Raw genomic sequence first — 21,983 nt, forward strand, 5'->3', positions numbered from 1 at the left:
CTCTGCCATTCTATAAGATCATGGCTGATCATCGACCGCAACTCCTTTCCCGCCCAATCTCCATATCTCTTGATTCCCCTAGATTCCAAAAATCTAACTATCTCAGCCTTGAATATAATCAAAGATTCAGCATTGAGAGCCCTCTGGGTCAGAGAATTCCAAAGATTCACAACCTCTGAGTGAAGAAATTCCTTTCTGAACACCAACATTTGAAAGTTTCTCACCATTTTAAAAAATATTCTGTTTTTCTATTCTTCCTACCAAAGTGAATAACCTCATACTTCCCCACATTATACTCCATCTGCCACCTTACTGAACACTCACTCAGTCTACCTATATCCCTTTGCAGACTCTTTGTGTCCTCCTCACAGCTTACTGTCCCACCTAGCTTTGTATCATCAGCAAACTTGGATACATTACACTCGGTCCCTTCATCTAGGTCATTAATACAGATTGTAAATAGCTGAGGCACCCCACTAGGTACAGCCTGCCAACCTGAAAAAGATTTGTTTGTCCCTACTCTCTGTTTTCTGTCCGTTAACCAATCCTCTATCCATGCTACTATATTACCCCCAACCCTAGTGCCCTAATCTTGTGTAATAACCTTTTATGTGGCACCTTATCAAATGCCTTTTGGAAATCCAAATATACTACAGCCACTGGTTCCCCTTTAGCTACCCTGCTAGTTACATCCTCAAAAAACTCTAATAAATTTGTCAAACACGATTCCCCTTTCATAAAACCATGGTGACTCTGCCTAATCATGTTATGATTTTCTAAGTGCCCTGATACCACTTCCTTATTCCAGCATTTTCCTGACGACTGATGTCAGGCTAACTGGCTGTAGTTCCCTGTTTTCTCTCTCCCTCCTTTCTTGAATAGCGGTGTTACATTTGTGACCTTCCAATCCGCTAGGATCATTCTAGAATCTAGGGAATTTTAGAAGATCAAAAACCAATGCATCCACTATCTCTTCAGCCACCTCCTTTAGAACCCTAGGATGTAGGCCGTCAGGTCCAGGTAATTTGTTGGTTTTGAGTACCATTAGTTTCTCTAGTACTTTTTCTCTACTTAAATTAATTACATTAGTAACTATCAAGCGGCACTTACTCGCCAATAACCTGCTCACTGATGCCCAGTTTGGGTTCTGCCAAGACCACTCTGCTACCGACCTCATTACAGCCTTGGTCCAAACATGGACAAAGGAGCTGAATTCCAGAGGTGAGGTGAGAGTGACTGCCCTTGACATCAAGGCAGTATTTGACCGAGTCTAGCATCGAGGAGCCCTAGTAAAACTGAAGTCAATGGGAATCAGGGGGAAAACTCTCCACTGGCTGGAGTCATACCTAGCACAAAGGAAGATGGCTGTGGTGGTTGAAGGTCGATCATCACAGCCCCCAGCACATCGCTGCAGGAGTTTGTCAGGGCAGTGTCCTGGGCCCAACCATCTTCAGCTGCTTCATCAATGACCTTCCCTCCAACATAAGGTCAGAAATAGGGATGTTCACTGATGACTGCATAGTGTTCAGCGCCATTCACAACTCCACAGATAATGAAGCAGTCCATGCCCGCATGCACAAAGGAAGATGGTTGTGGTGGTTGAAGGTCAATCATCACAGCCCCAGCACATCGCTGCAGGAGTTCCTCAGGGCAGTGTCCTGGGCCCAACCATCTTCAGCTGCTTCATGAATGACCTTCCCTCCAACATTAGGTCAGAAATAGGGATGTTCGCTGATGACTGCATAGTGTTCAGCGCCATTCACAACTCCACAGATAATGAAGCCGTCCATTCCCGCATGCAACAAGACCTGGACAACGTTCAGGCTTGGGCTGATAAGTGGCAGGTAACATTCGTGCCACAGAAGTGCCAGGCAATGACTATCTCCAACAAGCGAGAGTCTAACCACCTCCCCTGACATTCAATGACATTACCATTGCCGAATCCCCCACTATCAACATCCTGGGGGGTCACCATTAACCAGAAACTTAACTGGACCAGCCACATAAATACTGTGGCAACAAGAGCAGGTCAGAGGCTAGGTATTCTGCAGCGAGTGTCTCGCCTCCTGACTCCCCAAAGCCTTTCCACCATCTACAAGGCACAAGTAAGTGTGATGGAATACTCTCCACTTGCCTGGATGAGTGCAGCTCCCACAACACTCAAGAAGCTCGACACCATCCAGGGCAAAGCAGCCCACTTGATTGGCACCCCATCCACCACCTGAAACATTCACTCCCTCCACCACTGGTGTACCGTGGCTGCAGTGTGTATCATCTACAAGATGCACTGCAGCAGCTCGCCAAGGCTTCTTCGGCAGCACCTCCCAAACCCACGACCTCTTCCACCAAGAAGGACAAGGGCAGCAAGCACATGGGAACACCAACACCTCCAAGTTCCCCTCCAAGTCACACACCATCCTGACTTGGAAGTATATCGCCGATCCTTCATCGTCGCTGGGTCAAAATCCTGGAACTCCCTCCCTAACAGCACTGTGGGAGTACCATCACCACACGGACTGTAACGGTTCAAGAAGACGGCTCACCACCACCTTCTCAAGGGCAACTATGGATGGGCAATAAATGCTGGCATTGCCAGCGATGCCCTGATCCCATAAACGATTTTTTTTTTTTTAATTAAGTTTTTCACCCTCATTAGACCCTTGGTTCCCCACCATTTTTGGTCTGCTTTTTGTGTCTTCTACTGTGAAGATAGATACAAAATATTTTGTAACATTTCTGCCATTTCCTTATTCCCCATAAAAATTCTCCTGTCTCAGCCTCTAAGGGGCCAATGTTTACTTTTGCTACATAATTGTAGAAGCTCTTACAATCTGCTTTTATATTTCTTGCTACTTTTCGCTCATATTCTATTTTTTCCCTTTTTATCAGTTTTTTTGTCAACCTTTGCTGGTTTCTGAAACTCTCCCAATCCTCAGGCTTACTATTATTCTTTGTAACATTATAAGCTTCTTCTTTCAATCTAATGCTATCCTTAACTTCTTTAGTTAGCCACGGTTGGATCACTTTTCCCATGAAGTTTTCGTTTCTCAATTGAATGTATTTTTGTTGTGCATTATGAAATCGTTCTTTAAATGCTAGCCACTGCTTATCTACTGCCATACCATTTAATCTATTTTTCCAATCTACCTTCGCCAACTCGCCCCTCATACCTATGTAATTAATTGGCTTTATTTAAGTTTAAGACTCTAGTTTCGGACTTAGGCAAGTTACTCTCAAAAATAACGTGAAATTCTATCATATTATGATCACTCTGCCCCAGAGGATCCTTTACTATGAGATTGCTAATTAACTCTGTCTCATTACACAATACAAGATCTAAAATAGCCTGTTCCCTAGTTGGTTCCATGACACATTGTTCTAGGAAACTGTCCCGAATGCATTCCATGAGCTCGTCCTCCAAGCTACCTTTGCCAATTTGATTTGTCCAGTCTATATGAAGATTAAAGTCCCCCAAGATTATTGCATTACCTTTGTTACAAGCTCCTACTATTTCTTGATTAATATTCTGTCCAACGTGAGAGCTACTGTTAGGGGGCCTATATTTTACTCCTACCAGTGTTTTCTGCCCCTTGTTAGTCTTTATCTCCACCCATACTGATTCTATTTCCTGATCTTCCGAGCCGAGATCCTTTCTCGCGACTGTCCTTATGTCATCCTTTATTATCAGGGCTACTCCCCCTCCTTTTCCATTCTGCCTGTCTTTTCGAAACGTCAAATATCCTGTAACATTTAGTTCCCAAGCTTGGCCACCTTGCAACCACGTCTCTGTAATGGCTATTAGATCAACCCCATTTATCACTATTTGTACCACTAGTTCGTCTATCTTGTTACGAATGCTTCGTGCATTCAGATAAAGAGCCTTTAATTAAAAAATGTTACCATTATTCCCTGCTTTGACCTTATTCTCTGCTGCACTGCTACCGTTAAACTCTGTCCCTTCCTGTCACACTCTGCTTATTTTTACCCAAATCACTACACTGCTCTACTGCCTTGACCTTTCTCTTTAAATTTCTAAATTTCCCCATACCTGACTCTCTTTCTCTTTCCACCCCCCCCCCCCCACCCCTTTTTTTTAGTTTAACGCCCTATCTACAGCCCTAGTTATTTGATTCACCAGGACGCTGGTCCTGATGGAACAGCTCCCTCTTTCCCCAGTACTGGTGCCAGTGCCCCATGAATTGAAATCGCTTTTTCCCACACCACTCTGAGCCACAATTACCTCCCTCTTTTGCCTTGCACCATCATCCCCTTTGTCATTTAATCACTCCTGCCTTCCACCCTATCACAGACCTTCCCTTTTGTTCTTTCCTCCCCTCCCCCCTTTCCTTGCCTCTGTACTTGCTTAAAAATGGGTACATCTCTACCTTTTCCAGTTCTGACGAAAGGTCATTGGCCGGAATGTTCTTTACCTGGGCAGGTCCGGTGCGGGTGGTCGCCATGGCGGGTCGCGAACCCGTTCTTGCTTCCATCCCGCTGCAGAAATCGACTTTGTGCTAATGGGGCCTGTTAAGCTCACCCTGCGCGTTACCCAGCCCTATTAAATGGTACGGGTCTGATGATGTCATCAATGACGTGTTTTCAGCCAGGATATTTAAAGGAGCCATGGCCACCTTGCATTTGAAGGTTCATCTAGGAGTGAGCAGTTGAAGCTTTGGTTGTTCCAAGCACTTGAAAACATGACTGCGCAGAGACAGAGGGCTGCACCCAGGTTCTCTGATGACTCCCTTCATATGCTTGTGGAGGGAGTCAGAGCACGCAGGGAGGTCCTCTTTACTTCCAATGGGTGGAAGAGATCTCCCCAGGAAACACAAAGAACCTGGCTGCAAATTGCAGAGGAGGTGAACAGCAGGGATGTGGTCAGGAGGACCTGGGTGCAGTGCCGCAAACGTTTCAATGATCTCATTAGATCAGGAAGGCCACACTCAATTTCATCCTGCTGCGCCTCTCATCACATCCCCATCACTGCCTTCCCAACCCTACGCTGACCTCGGTGGGTCCCACGCGAGATAGAGTAGTGTTACCACCTGGTGTGTCACAACTTACAAGTGAGCAAGAGACAGGGACAGCAGTGGCGACTCCTCGCCGGAGGTCGCAGGATGCTCCCAGCTCTGCTCAGCTGCATGCAGACACTGAGCCTCGGAGGGCCAACCAGAAAGAGGGCGATCCTGGAGGTGCAGGAAGAAGTGCGGGGGCTCTGACCGGTTTTGTGATCGCGATGTCTACAAATGTTCAGAGAATGGAGGCGTCCATCTCCATGAGCACCACTATGTCTCAGGTGATGGCGACTGTAGGCTCTTCCATGGAAAGGATGGCCACCTTCATGGAGCAGCTAATGCGCCACTCACAGGAGCACATGCTATATCTATGGAGAATAGATGGTAGAGGCTCATAGACCTCCTCTCTAGGAGAGATGTCAGCGTAGACTTGGGTCCTCATGGCCCTACTGATATGCAGCAAGGTGCCCTCCAGCTCCTCGCTAGCAGGGAAGTGCGCGTGGCCCATGAGAGGGATGATGGTGAGAGGGGACATGGAAGTGTGGGCTCCTCTCAAAGCGCTTATACTTTTCCCCCATTGCCAACCCTCAGTTAGAGCCCCAGATGCTTGTTCGGACAGCGATGGCCGAGTCTGCTCCTGTGCAGTCGCAAGAGGAGCAGACTTTGGCGGGGCCATCAGAGGCTCCAAAACCCAGAGGATGCCCGCCAAGAGTGTCTAAGCAGTCGCAGCAGGGAAGTGAGCAGGCTGTCTCTACCTCTGCTGAAGCCACAGGAGTCGGTCGTCTTCTTAGGCAGTCCCTCGGAACCGAGGATGACTTGCTTCCACATTAAAAATGAGCTCGCAGGTGGACTGATTAGTCCAATGCGGGACCTACAGTCTCTGTCACAGGTGAGGCAGACGGTGGTTGAAGGGGCGGGTGGGTGGGGTGCTTGGGTTGACATGCGCTCCTTGCGCTGCCTGCGCTTGGCTTCCGCTTGCTCCTGGCGAAGAGACTCGAGGTGTTCGGCGCCTTCCCGGATGCTTCTCCTCCACTTTGTGCGGTCTTGGGCCAGGGATTCCCAGGTGTCGGTGGGGATGTTACACTTTTTCAAGGAGGCTTTGAGGGTGTCCTTGAAGCGTTTCCTCTGCCCACCTGGGGCTCTCTTGCCGTGCCGGAGCTCCGAGTAGAGCGCTTGTTTTGGGAGTCTCGTATCGGGCATGTGGACAATGTGACCCGTCCATCGGAGCTGATTGAGCGTGGTCAGAGCTTCGATGCTGGGGATGTTGGCCTGAGCAAGAACACTGACGTTTGTGCGCCTATCGTGCCAATGGATTTGCAGGATCTTGCGGAGGCAGAGTTGGTGGTACCTCTCCAGTGCTTTGCGGTGCCTGCTGTACATGGTCCATGTCTCTGAGGCATACAGCAGGGCGGGTATCACTGCAGCCCTGTAGACCATGAGCTTAGTGCCGGGTTTGAGGTCCTGGTCTTCAAACACTCTCTTTCTCAGGCGACCGAAGGCTGCACTGGCACACTGTACCTCTGCTGAAGTCACGGTAGCACCTCGTAGAAGCACGCGTAAAAGAAAGATGACACAAGTAGATTCACGAGGGTAGCCACTTGGTTGTTTTATTCAATGTTAATGTCAAGTTTCCGTTAATGTGATCTCAAGCATAAAAATCTTTATTTTCACCACTTTCCGGTCTTGGACAAATTTATGTGCCCCTTTGGAAGTGGCTTAGTGAGTTGGAGTGAGTGGTGGTACCTCCAGCAATGGTGGTCAGTGTGAAAGGAATGGCTTGGTCATTGTAGGGATCCTTTATGGTGTTGCTCTGGGGTGGTGCCAACCTGGTGCAGCATGTGGCAGCCATATGGGTATACTGCGTAAAGTTAAGTAAATCTGGCCATGATGAGGCAGTCCCTGGCGTCCCGGGCAGCCATGTGCTCGGGTGCTGGTGGGATCTGGCCTGCAGGTTCCTCCAGCTCCTGCTCCTCCTCATCTTCCAGCTGATGCTCCTCCTCCTTCAAAGAGGCCGTGCACTAATCCTCGCTGCTGCAGGGTGCAGCAGACCACGATGATTCTGGAAACCCCGGCTGGTGCGTACTGAAGGATTCCTCCAGATCTGTCAAGGCATCTGAAGCACATTTTGAGCATGCCTATTGTCTGCTCTATGACACATCTGGTGGAAATGTGGCTTTCATTATATCTCGCCTTGGCCTCCTCAAGGGTGTCATGAGCCATGTCTTCAGTAGATAGCCCTTGTCTCCAAGCAACCAGCTGGAAAGTCTGTTTGGAGGAGCAAAGAACTGAGGGAGGGTGGACTGGCGAAGGATGCAAGAGTCATGGCAGCTGCCAGGGAATTTGGCACACATGCATGATCTTCCTATGGTTGCAGATGAGCTGCACATTGAGGGAGTGGAGGCCCTTGCGGTTCACTAACACTCCGGGGTGATGTGGGGGTGCCCTGATGGCCACGTGTGCAGTTGATGATGCCCTGAACCCGTGGGATGCCAGCCAGAGTGGCAAAGCTGTAGGCCCGCGCAGTAACACTGGCTTCATCAGTGGCAAATTTGATATAATTGTCTGACTTGTCAAATCAGGGCATTGGTGACCCGTGTGATGCATCTGTGGGCGGCCGACTGCGAGATGTCGCAAATGTCTGCTGCAGATCCCTGGAAAGGAGCCTGAGGCGAAGATGCTGAGGGCGCTGGTGACTTTGACAGCCACTGGTGTAAGGCGTGTTCACCCGCTCCTTTCGGCTGCAGGCCGAATCTTTCTGAAATTTGCTCCTCAATCTCCTTCCTACTATTTGATGGTCTATAGTATACAGCCAGCAGCGTAAAAACTCCTGTTCTGCTTAACTCTAACCGAATAGATTCTGTCTTTGAATGCTCACGCACATAATCCCTTTCCAGGACTGTAACAGTATCTTTGATCAATACTGACAACCCCACCCCCCCCCCCCCCCCCGCCCCAATCTTTGTTTTTGTCCCCATTCCCCCATAATACATTGTAGCCACTGTACAAACTAAATTTGGAACTATTAATTTACTCTCATCAGTTTGACTTAATCTATATATCGCTTTTGTACTTTTCAAAATGCCATAAATATGTATTATTACTGAAATGTTTTTGTGATGTTTGGTATGAGCTTTCCACCATTAGATAGAAGTCGAGTTGTCCACGGAGTTCAAACAGTCCAAGCCTATTAAATCAATTCAGTTACCATTAGAAAGCACAGGAAGTAACTTTCTGCTGTTTTGATTTATTATTGGCATATTACCTCTGTCCTCAATAAGAAAGAAAAATACATCCCAAGGTGCTTAATACTTTTAAGTTTTGTGACTGTTGTCATGTAGGCAAATGTCCCAACCTTTGTGGCTGGTAGACACATGTTTGCTTGTTTTCTTTTTCATTGTGCATCATTGTTACATCCTGCATATTACCAAAGTATTACAAAACTTAACATCGCCTCAAAGCTTAAGCTGCATAAAAGAACAATTATTGGTTTAAAACTGTGAGCTAAATTGACTTCTGCTTTACCAATCAGCAGTATACAAAGCACGGGTGATGTCCCATCATTGTTCTGCCTTGGGCTGGGAATTAGTTTGTCCCATAATGTAATTCCTCTCTTTTTTGGGTGTGGATCTCAAACTTCTACAGTGATCAGTAAGTGCCAATATCTGCGGGTGATTTGATGTTCCTGGGTGTTAACTAGGCTGAGCTGCCTTGTGGCAGTGTTGCTGCCCTGACGTTCTGTTCCTTCGTAGGCAATGTTGTCTATTAAGCGACAAGGAAAAAGTCTTTGCTGGACCTCCTGATAACCTTATTTGGGGTGAATAATGCTGCTTAATGTTTTAGGGTGGATTGGCTTTGTCTGCCATTCTGCAGCTGGCCTTTGTGTTTGAGAGCCAGTTGGCCAAGTCTATTTCTGAGTCGGAGGTACTGAAGGGTGCTGCAATAGTAATGGAGTTTTTAAGTGGGCGTAGAGGATTGCTTCATGTCAGGACCATCAGATTAGCTGCTTTCCCAAGTTCTGATCATGCTACTTTTTAAATTAGAAGCACAGGTGCTCCAATCCTAAGCCGCTTGGCTAATCCTCCAGTCCTGATGTTTAATGAACCTGTACATCTGCCTAAAACTTTAGAACTCCAGTTTTAACCGAATGTGCCAGGTGAAAATGGGGCATGTTCGGGTTGGCCACCCAGTTTCCAGCCCACTTAATTTTGCTCTCCATTGACCTCAGTAGAGCTGGAAATTGGGTGTGTTAAGTTAAAATAGGGGGCTTCGGTCTCTCTGCAACAGCATCCAAAAGTTGCCACCAACTCGGACAACTTCCCTGCTGGTAGCTGAATGAACTATGAGCATTGTTGGAGATGCCAAAAAGTCCCCTAGTGACTTGGTACAAGGCTTGGGTGGTGGGGGGAAGGTGATTTGGGTGGGGGGGGGCATGCTGGCCTTGGGTGGTTGGGAGAGGGAACAAAATATTACCTCTAGCTGGAGAAAGGGAGTCCTAGGTGGGTTGGGAGAGTATCTATCTAGCTGGAGATTGAGGAGTTGCAAAGAAAGCAGGAATGGAGAGGCTGGGATTGGGTTGTAAGAGCTGAGTTTTTAATACTTGTATGTTTGTAAGTGGATTAATCTACTGTCTTCAGGGCTTTCTTGCTTCACTTCCAACAACTGCTAGCTGCTGTTTGCTTTCATGTTCACAATTTTCAAATTGAAGACCAGTCATATTGTATCTGGTCTCATTCAGTGGATGGAGAAAAGAGATCACCTTTATAAGAAATGTGAACATTGTTACTAATATGGTTGATAAATATTGAGAATTTATGTTTATACTAACACATTTTCCTCTGAGAAGTCTAGATCAATACTAGCCAAGTTGCCTATTAACTACTTTTTAAAAAGTAATGCCATGTAAAACACCCAGTTGAGAATGTCATGTTTTGGGGAGGGAGAGGGAGAAACATTGCCATATTTAAGTCTCTGGGAAACTAGTCCGATTCCTTTTCCTTCATACTGTTGCAGTTTGCTTAAATTTTCTTGTCCCTCCATTCCGATGCAATATGCTTACCTCAGCATACTTATGCCAAATATTTATCACCCATAGTGCTAACTTTTAAATATCCTTCAAATGGCTTAAAAAGGTAGCCTGTGAATGTTATCCCAAGCCGCAGAAACAAAAATTTGTATTTATATAACGCCTTTAACACAGTAAAACATCCCATGGCGCTTCACAGGAGTATTATCAAACAAAGTTTGACACTGAGCCACATAACGAGATATTAGAGCTGATAAACAAAAGCTTGGTCAAAGAGGTGGGTCTTAAGGAGTGTTTTGTAGGAGAAGGAGGTAGAGAGATTTAGGGAGGGAATTCCAGAACTTAGGGCCTATGAAGCTGAAGGCACGGCCGCCAATGGTGGAGTGATGAAAATTGGGGATGCACAAGAGGCCAGAATTGGAGGCGTGCAGATATCTCCGAGGGTTGTAGGGCTGGAGGAGATTAAATAGAATTACATAGGATATACAGCACAGAAACGGGCCATTCGGCCCAATCAGTCTATGCCGGTGTTTATGCTACACTCGAGCCTCCTCCCGTGTTTCCTCATCTAACCCTATCAGCATAATGCTCTATTCCCTTCTCCCTCATATGCTTATCTAACCTCCCCTTAAATGCATCTATACTATTTGCTTCAACCACTCCCTGTGGTAGCGAGTTCCACATTCTCACCACTTTCTGGGTAAAGAAGTTTCTTCTGAATTCCCTATTTGATTTCTTGGTGACTATCTTATATTGATGGCCTCTAGTTTTGCTCTTCCCCACAAGTGGAAACACGCTCTCTTTATCTACTCTAAAACCTTTCATAATTTTAAAGACTTCTGTTAGGTCACCCCTCAGCCTTCTCTTTTCAAGAGAAAAGAGGCCCAGCCTGTTCATCCTTTCCTGATAGGTGTACCCTTGCATTTCTGGTATCATCCTTGTAAATCTCCTCTGCACTCTCTCCAGTGTCTCTATATCCTTTTTATAATATGGTGACCAGAATTGCACACAGTACTCCAAGTGTGGTCCAACCAAGGTTCGGGACAAATTTAGCATAACTTCCCTGCTTTTCAATTCTATCCCCCTAGAAATAAACCCTAGTGCTTGGTTTGCTCTTTTTATGGCCTTGTTAACCTGTGTCGATATTTTGTGATTTGTACTGTTGGTGAAAAATAGATTCACTCGAGTTTGTCTTAAAGTAAAAGTACACAGTTTATTAACAGAACGTTCTGGGAGAAGAGCCTTAGACCCCCGCGGTCTAGTGGTCACCTTCTCACCGTTACAGTGATATCAAACTTCTTTTATACAGGCAAAACACTACACACAAATGTGTTCATCCAATTATGTTCCCCCAGCAACAATTCTCTTGTCCTCATCCAATCACGTTCCCCCAGCAACAAGGTATTAAAACTTCTTTTATACATTATAGCAAAATATTACACACAGGTGTCTTCAACCAATCACGCTCCCTCAGCAACAACTCCCCTGTCCTCACAGGAATGATATGGAACCTTCTAGAACTTTGGGCAGTTAATTACAAAATGGGCAGTTTTGCAGCTACCAATTACTGTAACTCATCAATACATCCAAAGGGCTTCCAGCAAATAGTTTGCAGAAGGCTGCACCACTGAATAATTGTGAAATATTTAGTGTTTCCCACATTCAATAACTGTTCAACAATAATGTCAAGCGCAATGGTTTTAATGGGAACAGACACAAACAGTTAATTCCTGCCCCGTCTTAAGCTGAGTTTGTTTTGTCTTGTGCCATTGTTTCTTATTTACAAGTTCATTCTTTAACTCTTTATGTTGCTGCTTTAAGCTATATAATTTTCACCCTAACAGTCCCTCCTGTTGGTCCCTGATCAAAACTTGATTTGTCCTGGGAACCAATGTACCAGGGTAAAAATGGCGGCACGCAGCTCCTTGTTATCCATTTACGAAATCCAACAACGATCACAATTGTTTCTGACACTCTTGATGATTCCTTTATGCCATTATTGGCTATTTTCCATTTTGATCCTTCATTCTTATCTGATGTGTTGAAAACATGTCCTTCTCTTTGATATCCATTTTCTCTTCTTTTGTTCGTGTTTACTTCTTCATCTGTTCATCTGTTCCTTCTCGTGCCTTATGCCATAACCACTGGTTGAACCCTACTCTATCTCTAAGACATTTCTTATACAAATATTCATACAAATGTTACCTGCGCATAAGCATTTTCCATCTAACTGTACTCCTAAATAAACAAAGCTCTCTCTCGAACGTTACAATACTCCTGTCCGACTGGTGCGGCAGGTACAGCATCTTTTGCCAATTGGGCACAACAACATTTTATCGCTAAGAATGCACAGTACATTAGGATTATTATAACAAAGACCAACATCAATCCATGTAACAATGAGGGTCCGATTGATGCCAACCTCCCGGTTATCCAATTCCACAGAGTCGATTCAGGTGGTTGTCTTAAGTTTTCCCACCTCCTTCCGAATATGTTCGACCAAATTAGTTATATTTTCTGAACTGTCAGGAATGTATGTGCAACACTCAGATCCTATCGGCACATGTTCCACCCTTCTCCGCTAGCAGATAATCTAGAGCCATTCTATTCTGTAAGGCAACTGTGCGTATTGCCACCATCTTGGTGTTAATTTTACTCAGTGACTCAGCCGTATCATTGGCTACTTCCTCAAGAATCGAGGCTACAAGCCGAATTTCTTTTATTGCCCTGGCTGTTCCATACCCGGGGAATAGGATAGTGAAGAATCGTTCTGTTTCAGTAATAGCTCTTTTGGAATGATAATGATTCGCTAGAGAGGGCAAGTGATAAATGTATGGCACCACATATGCCAAGTAACATGATCCTGTCCAGCCCCGTGGCAACCAGGGGTATGCCTTGTGGCCACAAATAAAGTATGTCCCATTGTACGAGGTGGTTTTATCAATATCAAACCCTGCAGATACCAGGGAGTAGTTGAAAGTACCTGTCTGGTTGGCGTATGGGACTTCCAGTGTACAACCATAATACTGAGAGGACGTATAAAGGGGAAACCCGTCAGCAGTACTAGTTACTGTAAAATTATACGCACACCGACTAGTGCCTACGAATATTCCCCCAGTCAAATTCCTTACTAAACATATTGTCCCCAGTAGCCTTCCCATACCTGTGGCCTTGGTGAGGGTGAGGAAGGGAGGCTGTTGGGAGCGGTCGTACCCTGGTTGGTACCACCCTTCGAAGGTATTCATATAATATCCTCCCGCTTCCCAGTGCTCTGCAGATATGGGGTAAAATGACAAAGTAGAGGATGCCTCTCTCCGTCTTTTACCACAGACGCAACTCTTATCATCCTGGGGGATTGGCGTGTGTCATTCTGGTGTATATATACCACTCTACTACTTCTGACAGATTAAGTGGGACAGGTCTAAGAGGAATCCCTCCTTTAGAGTGGATAGGGATTTGGGTACATACCCAACAACCTCCTTCCTTATTGTTTTCCGTAGCATATTTGTGGGACATGTAGAAAAAGGTATTCACCTTCAGTTCGCTACGTCGCTTGTTATCATTCTCTGGTCCGGGGACCAGTCTCATCATAACAATTAGGCAGGCACCCACTACACACGCACATAACAGCAGTATCCCTTTTTCCATTATTACAACAGTTGTCCCCTTTTTTTTTTAATAACAAGAACCGGAAATCACGCACGCATTACGCTTGCATTAACATCGAACAATTCTTATCACTTTATGTTAACAACTTCCCAAAGGCTATATCGCCAACCCTAACTGTTTGTTGCTCGTAGATTCTATTCTCCTGTGGGGATGGATAAAATATCATCATTAGCTTAAGTCCTCGAACATAACCATTTGGACTCCCTCCCGCCTTGGGGCTAGTTGGGGTCGACAGGATTGTTCCCATACGTACTTCAGGATGCACTCCAAGGTGTATCCCATTAGGATAATACATATTATCCATACCAATGTTCGTACTATCATCCATTCCCATTCTTTGTATTGCCTGATATATTCTTCGCTATCTGTAAAGGGTATCTGTTCTGGTGTAGCCATTGCTAAGCTGATGAAGGGTCATAGACTTTCAACTGCGTCCAGTGCTTCCATCGTCCCATGCCCTTCATATCAATGCAAGCACACGTATCCCCACTAATTAGAATTTGGTATGGCCCTGACCACTTTGTTGCAAATCCGGGTTTCTCAGGTAGATTTTTAACCATTACCTTGGTCCCCGCCGGAGGAATGTACGGGAGCGCAGTTAACTCCAAATCTTTGTCCTTTTCCTCCTGCCGATCCCGAGTTTGTTGCCTCATTTCTTTCAACTGGTCACTTAATTCCAATACGTATCTACGGATTTTGTCCTTGAGGGGGCCTACCTCTTCCCCACCAGTTATTATTCCATGGGGAAGCCGCATTGCCCTTCGTCATTAATTCGTACGGGGATAAGCCCGTCGTTCGATTCATTCGTTCCACCATCCCGGAACTTTGGGAATGATAGGGGATGTGGAATTTTTCTTTTATTCCCATCCATTCACACATCTTTTTCACTACAGCTCCTGTAAAATGTGTCCCTTGGTCGGAATCGATCTGTACTGGCACTCCCCATCTGGGAATTACTTCTTCTGCCATGATTTTAGCTACAGTGGTGGCTGTACAATCCCGAGTCGCAAACGCCTCAACCCATCTGGTGAATTGATCTATGATTACCAAACAATATTTTCGTCCCCGGGAAGTGGACCCGTGAAGTTTATCTGTATATTTTCCCATGGCCCCCGTGGTCGGGGTTGGTGGGCTAATCGTATCTTTATCGGTCGCCCTGGGTTATACTGTGCACACCTCAGGCACCGTTGACAGTACTTTGCCGCGTCCTTTCCCAAACCCAGCCACCACCATTCTTTACTTAATAACCCAATCATTGCTCCCCTTCCTGTGTGGGTATCCCCGTGGTGCAATTCCAGGAGTATCTGTCGGATACATGTCGGAGCCACCACCTTTCCATCCTTTCGCCAGATTCCCCCGGAATCTGGCCTGCCCCTGCGCAATGCCACTCTTGTCTTTCTCCTTCAGAGACATCCTTGTGCAACTCACTGATGTCTATGTGTTCTACCTGGACGCTTGACACTCTCTCCTCAACTAGTTCTTGTTCAAGGGCTTGCCTTGCTGCTAAATCTGCAGCCTGATTCCCTTTTTGCTCTGGGCGTTCCACCTTCTGGTGTGCCTTTAATTTTACCACGGCTGCTTGTAAGGGAGCCTCTGCGGCTTCCAAGAGAGCCTTTATCCGTTCCTCATGTTTGATGGAATCCCCTCCAGCTGTCAGAAACCCCCTTCTCCCCCAAGCGGTCATATAATCGTGTACTACTCTGAAGGCGTATCTACTATCTGTATATATATTGGCTGTTTTCCCCTTTGCCAATTCCAGCGCCTTTGTTAAAGCTACTATCTCCGCTACCTGCGCCGATAACCCACCATCGAGTCGTCCTGACGCCTCGGTTTTCAACTGCCCGTTGACCACCGCCCATCCTGTACGTGGGGCCCCCTCAATGTACTTTCTAGACCCATCAACGTACAAGGTGACTTGTGTTCCTTCCAATGGTTCATCTCGTATTTTTCCTTCCCCCTACTTCCTCGTCTACGTCAGCGCATCTATGGGGGTCGCCTGCCCCCAACATACCTTCCGCCGGGTTTTCCCCTGTATCGCGGACAATCAAAACTGACTTGTCTCGGGGAATCAGGACCGCCTCCCAACGCGCTCTGCGCATGTTGGACACTGACCGTAATTTGTTATTGTTTAACATTTCTACCAAAGTGTGCTTAGTGTGTAAAATAATATCCCCGGTCATCACGGTTGGTTCACTCACTTTTACTGCCCAGGCCGCACAATCCAGTGCCGCCACACACCGTGATAGTCCTGCCACAACTGGTGACTGTTGCGTAGAATAATACGCTACTGGGCGTCTTCTGTCCCCATGTTGCTGGGTCACCACTGCTGTGTAGAATCCTCCCTCATTCTCACAGTGGAGATGGAAGGGTTTCTCCATATCGGGTAATCCCAGCCCGGGGGCCGCCATTAAGGCTTGTTTCAAATCCCCATATGTGCTCTCCTGCTCAGGTCCCCAGTCAATCCTGGCATTACCGGGGTTCCCTCCTTTTACCAGTCTCTGAATTGGCTCTGCTTTTGCTGCAAAGTTTGGGATGAATTTTCTGCTGTAATTAAACAACCCCAAGACCTTCCTGACTTGCTTTTTTTTTTCTTTCTACGGCCTGCATTACTAGCCTCGATACTTCGCTCACGTCTTTTCTCAGCTTCTCGTTTCCAGTCCCCAAATGCTGACCAATTCACCTTCTTCTTACCACTCCTCCCTGGGTCTCTATTTAAGAGGCACTCCTCGAGACACGTTATCCTGTCGAGGTTAAATGTACCATCTGGTGGAAACGGCCTATTTCCCTTTTTGGTCCATTTTACCCATTTTGGTAAGTCATTTATTGATGTCTGACCACAATTCTGGAGCATATAACAGGCTGGTGTGCCTTTTTCTGGTATTTTGCTTGCTCCGGCACTCATTCTTAATGGTTGAGGTTATCACAGGTATTCGGTATTACAATCCTTCCGTTCCAACCGAGTTCTCTACACCCACTTCACCTGGCCGTCACGTGACCCATTTGGGCCCTTAATTCGGGCTCAGTCTGGGTGTGTGAGATACTGTTGGACACGGACCATGGGTGTGTCGATCAACCGATCACTGTTTACTCTCCACCAATTTAAGTATTTCTGAGACACAACCTCCCTTTATTGAGTTCCCTGTTATGTCTTCCTACGAGCTCACAGACAATTGACGCACAAAAATACGCACATAATAATATTACGAAGATAATAAAAACCGCGAAAACCCAAAGGGGGTATACAGATCATAATCCTTATGCTCTAACTAAACATATAGTCAATTCTCAGTCTGCGTTGTACGCCCCTACAGACTGAGTCCTTAACACAACAACTTAACAACTTTAAGATCCTATCACACAAGGATTGATCCCATCAAACAAGGATCACATCCCTTCTTCTTTTTCCCTATCACACAAGGGTAATTGTTTCCATCACACAAGAAACAGGGACCTTCTTAACCTGACGACGTCTTTCTTACCTTCCCCTTATACAATCTGCCCAGCCTGTTTCAGTGTTCAAGTTTTCGGAATCTGTCACCTTTTACCGTCAAGCTGAAAGAGGAAGTGATTACAAAAATTTCAACTCAACCCTGAAATGAGTCTTACAGATCGCAGTACTCCTGCCGAGACAAACAGACTACACTCGCACACCGTCCAAGGAAGGGCCCCTTTAGTGACTAAAATATCACCGATAACTGGCCAGTTAGGGTCCTTCCTTAGAGAGTCACCGTGTTTTTGTCCGTTTACTCACCGGCAGGTAGTAAGCGATCTCAGTGGAACCTCCAAGTAATACTGTCGAAATCTCGACTCCGAGTAAGACTCTATCACACAAGCAGTACCGTCAGATTGTTAGTTTATTTTACTTGTGCACAAGGGGAGCGTGCCTAGTCAAGGGCTAGGCTAGCAACTCCGAAAATCATCAGCAATCGCAGCATATTTATACACTTAAGTAAACAAGTTCCTCTAGTGGTGCAGTGGCTTCAGCCTTGTTGTAAGGTGGGGGCCTTTCCTCAACCCCCCTTCCTGCGGCGCATAGTCCCACATTTATTTCATTCCAAAGTTCTGACCTGTCCATCCTATATCCATCTTTCCATTGTGTTCCATTTTTCCAGGAACTCATTTTCCTGTTCCAATACTTCTATCCTTTCTCTATGCCTCATCAATCTACAGCGCAATTTGCTATTCTTTTGTATCATTGATACCAATTGATTTACCAAAATGACTCCCGCCTTTTTGCCTCTTTTTTTGTTTCTGTTTATCCCACCACTCCCTCTGAGCGGTTGGCGTCTAAAACGGGTCCCACCTGTCCTTCCGCATCTTGTCTACTATACCCTTCCAGTCATCTGCATGGAACCTCGCGAGAGACCCAGGGGGTCCCCCCTCTATTTCTTTCCCCGATGCCATAACTAGTCCAACTTCAGACTTACCTTCGGCTGAGTTCCTCTATTCGGGCTGGTCTGCGACTTCTAAAACAATTTCTGGTTAGACAATTTTGGCGTTTGTATCTCAATTCGGACCTACTCTTACCCTTTCTCCTACGTTCTCTTCTCACACAGTCAGACACATATACAGTCCTCGACCTCACGATCCTAGGATACTTTTGAGTCTTTCAGCCTACTTAATCCTGGCCATCACGTGGGGCCCAATTGCCCTCTTAATTCCGGCTCGGGCTAGGATTGATGAGACAGGTATCCTCCTTGTCCGTGTTGATCAGTCAAGTACCATTCATTCCTTCATGACTTTTATCGCAACACAGTGTGCCCTATTTCATATAATTCACACCATACAACTGTGTTCTCCTACCTCTTGCAGACTTTTACTTGATTCGTGATGCTACGGCACTGTTCCTCCGCCTCCCCAGATGACTCAATTTCTGGACGGTCAAAATTTGACTTCTCGTCCGGGTTCACTGGTGCGGGCGGTCTTTCCGTTCCGGAGCATCCTGCCGATAACGCCAATTGTTGGTGAAAAATAGATTCACTCGAGTCTGTCTTAAATTAAAAGTACACAGTTTATTAACAGAACGTTCTGGGAGAAGAGCCTTAGACCCTGCGGTCTAGTGGTCACCTTCTCACCATTACAGTGATATCAAACTTCTTTTATACAGGCAAAACACTACACACAAATGTGTTCACCCAATTATGTTCCCCCAGCAACAATTCTCTTGTCCTCATCCAATCACGTTCCGCCAGCAACAAGATATTGAAACTTCACACAAATGTGTTCATCCAATTATGTTCCCCCAGCAACAATTCTCTTGTCCTCATCCAATCACGTTCCCCCAGCAACAAGGTATTATAACTTCTTTTATACATTATAGCAAAATATGACACACAGGTGTCTTCAACCAATCACGCTCCCTCAGCAACAACTCCCCTGTCCTCACAGGAATGATATGGAACCTTCTAGAACTTTGGGCAGTTAATTACAAAATGGGCAGTTTTGCAGCTACCAATTACTGTAACTCATCAATACATCCAAAGGGCTTCCAGCAAATAGTTTGCAGAAGGCTGCACCACTGAATAATTGTGAAATATTTAGTGTTTCCCACATTCAATAACTGTTCAACAATAACGTCAAGCGCAATGGTTTTAATGGGAGCAGACACAAACAGTTAATTCCTGCCCCGTCTTAAGCTGAGTTTGTTTTGTCTTGTGCCATTGTTTCTTATTTACAAGTTCATTCTTTAACTCTATGTTGCTGCTTTAAGCTATATAATTTTCACCCTAACAGTACTAGATCCCTTTGCACCTCTATCCCATTTAGATTCTTATTTTCCAAGCAATATGTGACCTCCATATTTTTCTTACCAAAATGTAATACCTCCCATTTATCTGTGTTGAATTTCATTTGCCAATTATATGCCCATTCTGCAAGTTTATTAATGTCGTCTTGTAATTTGTTGTAGTCCTTCTCAGTATTGGCTATGCGCCCCAATTTGGTGTCGTCCACAAATTTAGAAATTGTGTTTTTGATTCTAAAGTCTAAATCATTAATATAAATTGTGAACAATAGTGATCCCAGCACTGATCCTTGTGGAACACCACTTCCCACCTTCTGCACTCTGAATAGCTACCCTTTACCTCTACTGTCTGCTTTCTGTCTTGAAGCCAGCTAGCTATCCATTCTGCTACTTGTCACCTGACTCTGCAGACCCTGAATTTATTCATTAGTCTATGATGTGGTACCTTATCGAAGGCCTTTTGAAAATCTAGATAAATTACATCATCTGCATTACCCTTGTCTACTCTCTGTGTTACCTCTTCAAAAAATTCAGTTAGGTTTGTCAAGCAAAACTTTCCCTTTTGTAATCCATGCTATTTATTATATTTTTTGTTTCTAGATGTTCTTCTATTTTCTCCTTTAGTAGGGATTCCATTATTTTTCCTACCGCCGCTGTTAAGCTGACTGGCCTATAGTTCCCTGGACATGTTCTAGCTCCCTTCTTAAATATAGGTATTATTACATTAGCTGTCCGCCAGTCCCCTGGCACTACACCTTTTTCTAACGAATTACTAAAGATGTGTAGTAATGCCTCTGCTATTTCTTCCCTAGATTCTTTTAAAATGCGTGGATGTAATCCGTCCGGACCAGGGGTTTTATCCTCTTTGAGTTTCATTAGTTTATTTAGTATACTCGTTTTATTTTAAATGCAGTTAACTTATTACTAATCTTATCATCCAATGTCATCTCCACCTGTCCTATCTCTCTGGTAAATACTGAAGCAAAGTAATTATTTAATATTTCTGTCATCTCTGTTGCTGCCTGTGGTATGATCCTCTCCATCCCTTAGTGGCCCCATTCCCATCCCAACCTTTTTTTATTTATGTGCCTGTAAAATGTTTTACTATTTTGTTTTATGTTCCTTGATAATTAAATTTCATCATTTCTGTTTGCCTTCCGAATTTTTTTTTACTTCTCAATCCCTTCATATTCTCCTTTGACATGCTCTCCCCTGCTGCCCATGTACTTAATGTATGCCTCTTTCCTTACCCTCAATTTTCCCTTATGGCTTTATTAATCCACAGTGTCTCATTAGTGTTTGGCTTGTTCTTGTCTATTAGCAGAATATATTTTTCGTGGACTCTGTTGAACACCATTTTAAATGTTTCCCATTGCTGTTCTACATCATTTTTGCCAATACAGTTGTCCATTTTATTTTCCCAAGTGCTATTCTTAGCTCTCTCAGATAACAGATAGGGAGGAGCGAAGCCATGGAGGGATTTGAAAACCAGGATGAGAATTTTTAAATCGGGCGTTGCCGGACCAGGAGGCAATGTGCAGTGGTGATGGGTGAATGGAACTTGGTGCGAATTAGAATACGGGCAGCAGAGTTTTGGATAAGCTCAAGTTTACGGGGTGTGGGAAGTGGCCCAGGAAAGCATTGGAAAAGTTGAATCTAGAGGTAACAAAGGCTTGGATGTGGTTTTGTGCAGCCGATCAGCCAAGGCAGTGCGGAGATGGGCGATGTTAACGGAGGTGGAGGCAGTCGGTCTTGGTCATGGGGAGGATATGAAAGAAAAAGAAAGACTTGCATTTATATAGCATCTTTCATGACCACCGGAGGTCCCAAAGCGCTTTACAGCCAATGAAGTACTTTTGATGTGTAATCACTGTTGTAATGTAGGAAACTTAACAGCCAATTTGCACACAGCAAGGTCCCATTATCAGCAATGCGATAATGACCAGATAATCTGCTTTTGTTATGTTGATTGAGGGATAAATATTGGCCAGGACTCCGGGGATAACTCCCCTGCTGTTCTTCAAAATAGTGCCATGGAATCTTTTGCGTCCACCTGAGAGAGCAGACGGGGCCTCAGTTTAACGTCTCATCCGGAAGACGGCACCTCTGACAGTGCAGCACTCCCTCAGTACTGCACTGGAGTGTCAGCTTAGATGTTTGTGCTCAAGTCTCTGGAGTGGGACTTGAACCCACTATCTTCTTACTCAGAGGTGAGGGTGCTACCCAGTGAGCAACAGCTGGCCCTTAAGACGTCGGAAGCTCAATTCAGTGTCAAACAGGATGCCAAGGTTGTGAACCTTGTTGTTTATGGCAGCCAACTCCCTATTTGGCTAAAAATGCTCTATCTGCTGCTTTGCTAGCCTTTGAGGATCTCCTCTTAGAGTGCAGCAGATGTTGGACAGTGGTGGGCAGTAATCTGTTCATCTGCTCTTGAGCATCTTGGCCTAGATAATAGTCGTTCACTCTTGTGTGTGAAATTAGTTGCTCTGTAAATCTCCTGTACATTTAGTGGTGATGTGAAGTTGCTTTTATT

General features: G+C 45.3%; 1 protein-coding gene and 1 long non-coding RNA gene across 4 annotated transcripts in view; one reads left to right on the forward strand and one right to left on the reverse strand.

The window, feature by feature from the left end:
- Positions 1–21,983, forward strand: part of LOC147121264 (rho guanine nucleotide exchange factor TIAM2-like) — a 433,746-nt gene that overhangs the window by 267,014 nt on the left and 144,749 nt on the right. The gene's annotated exons all lie outside the window — the stretch shown is intronic.
- On the reverse strand, positions 11,226–21,482 carry LOC147121265 (uncharacterized). The gene is made up of 3 exons (XR_015077521.1): positions 18,511–21,482; positions 17,187–17,259; positions 11,226–13,849 (listed from the first exon to the last, which is right to left on the reverse strand). It is a non-coding gene; the product is annotated as an uncharacterized LOC147121265 (long non-coding RNA).

This window comes from Somniosus microcephalus, chromosome 3, assembly GCF_052327205.1.
Source record: "Somniosus microcephalus isolate GS21.2 chromosome 3, FLI_Smic_1.0, whole genome shotgun sequence".
NCBI classification, from domain to species: Eukaryota; Metazoa; Chordata; class Chondrichthyes; order Squaliformes; family Somniosidae; genus Somniosus; species Somniosus microcephalus.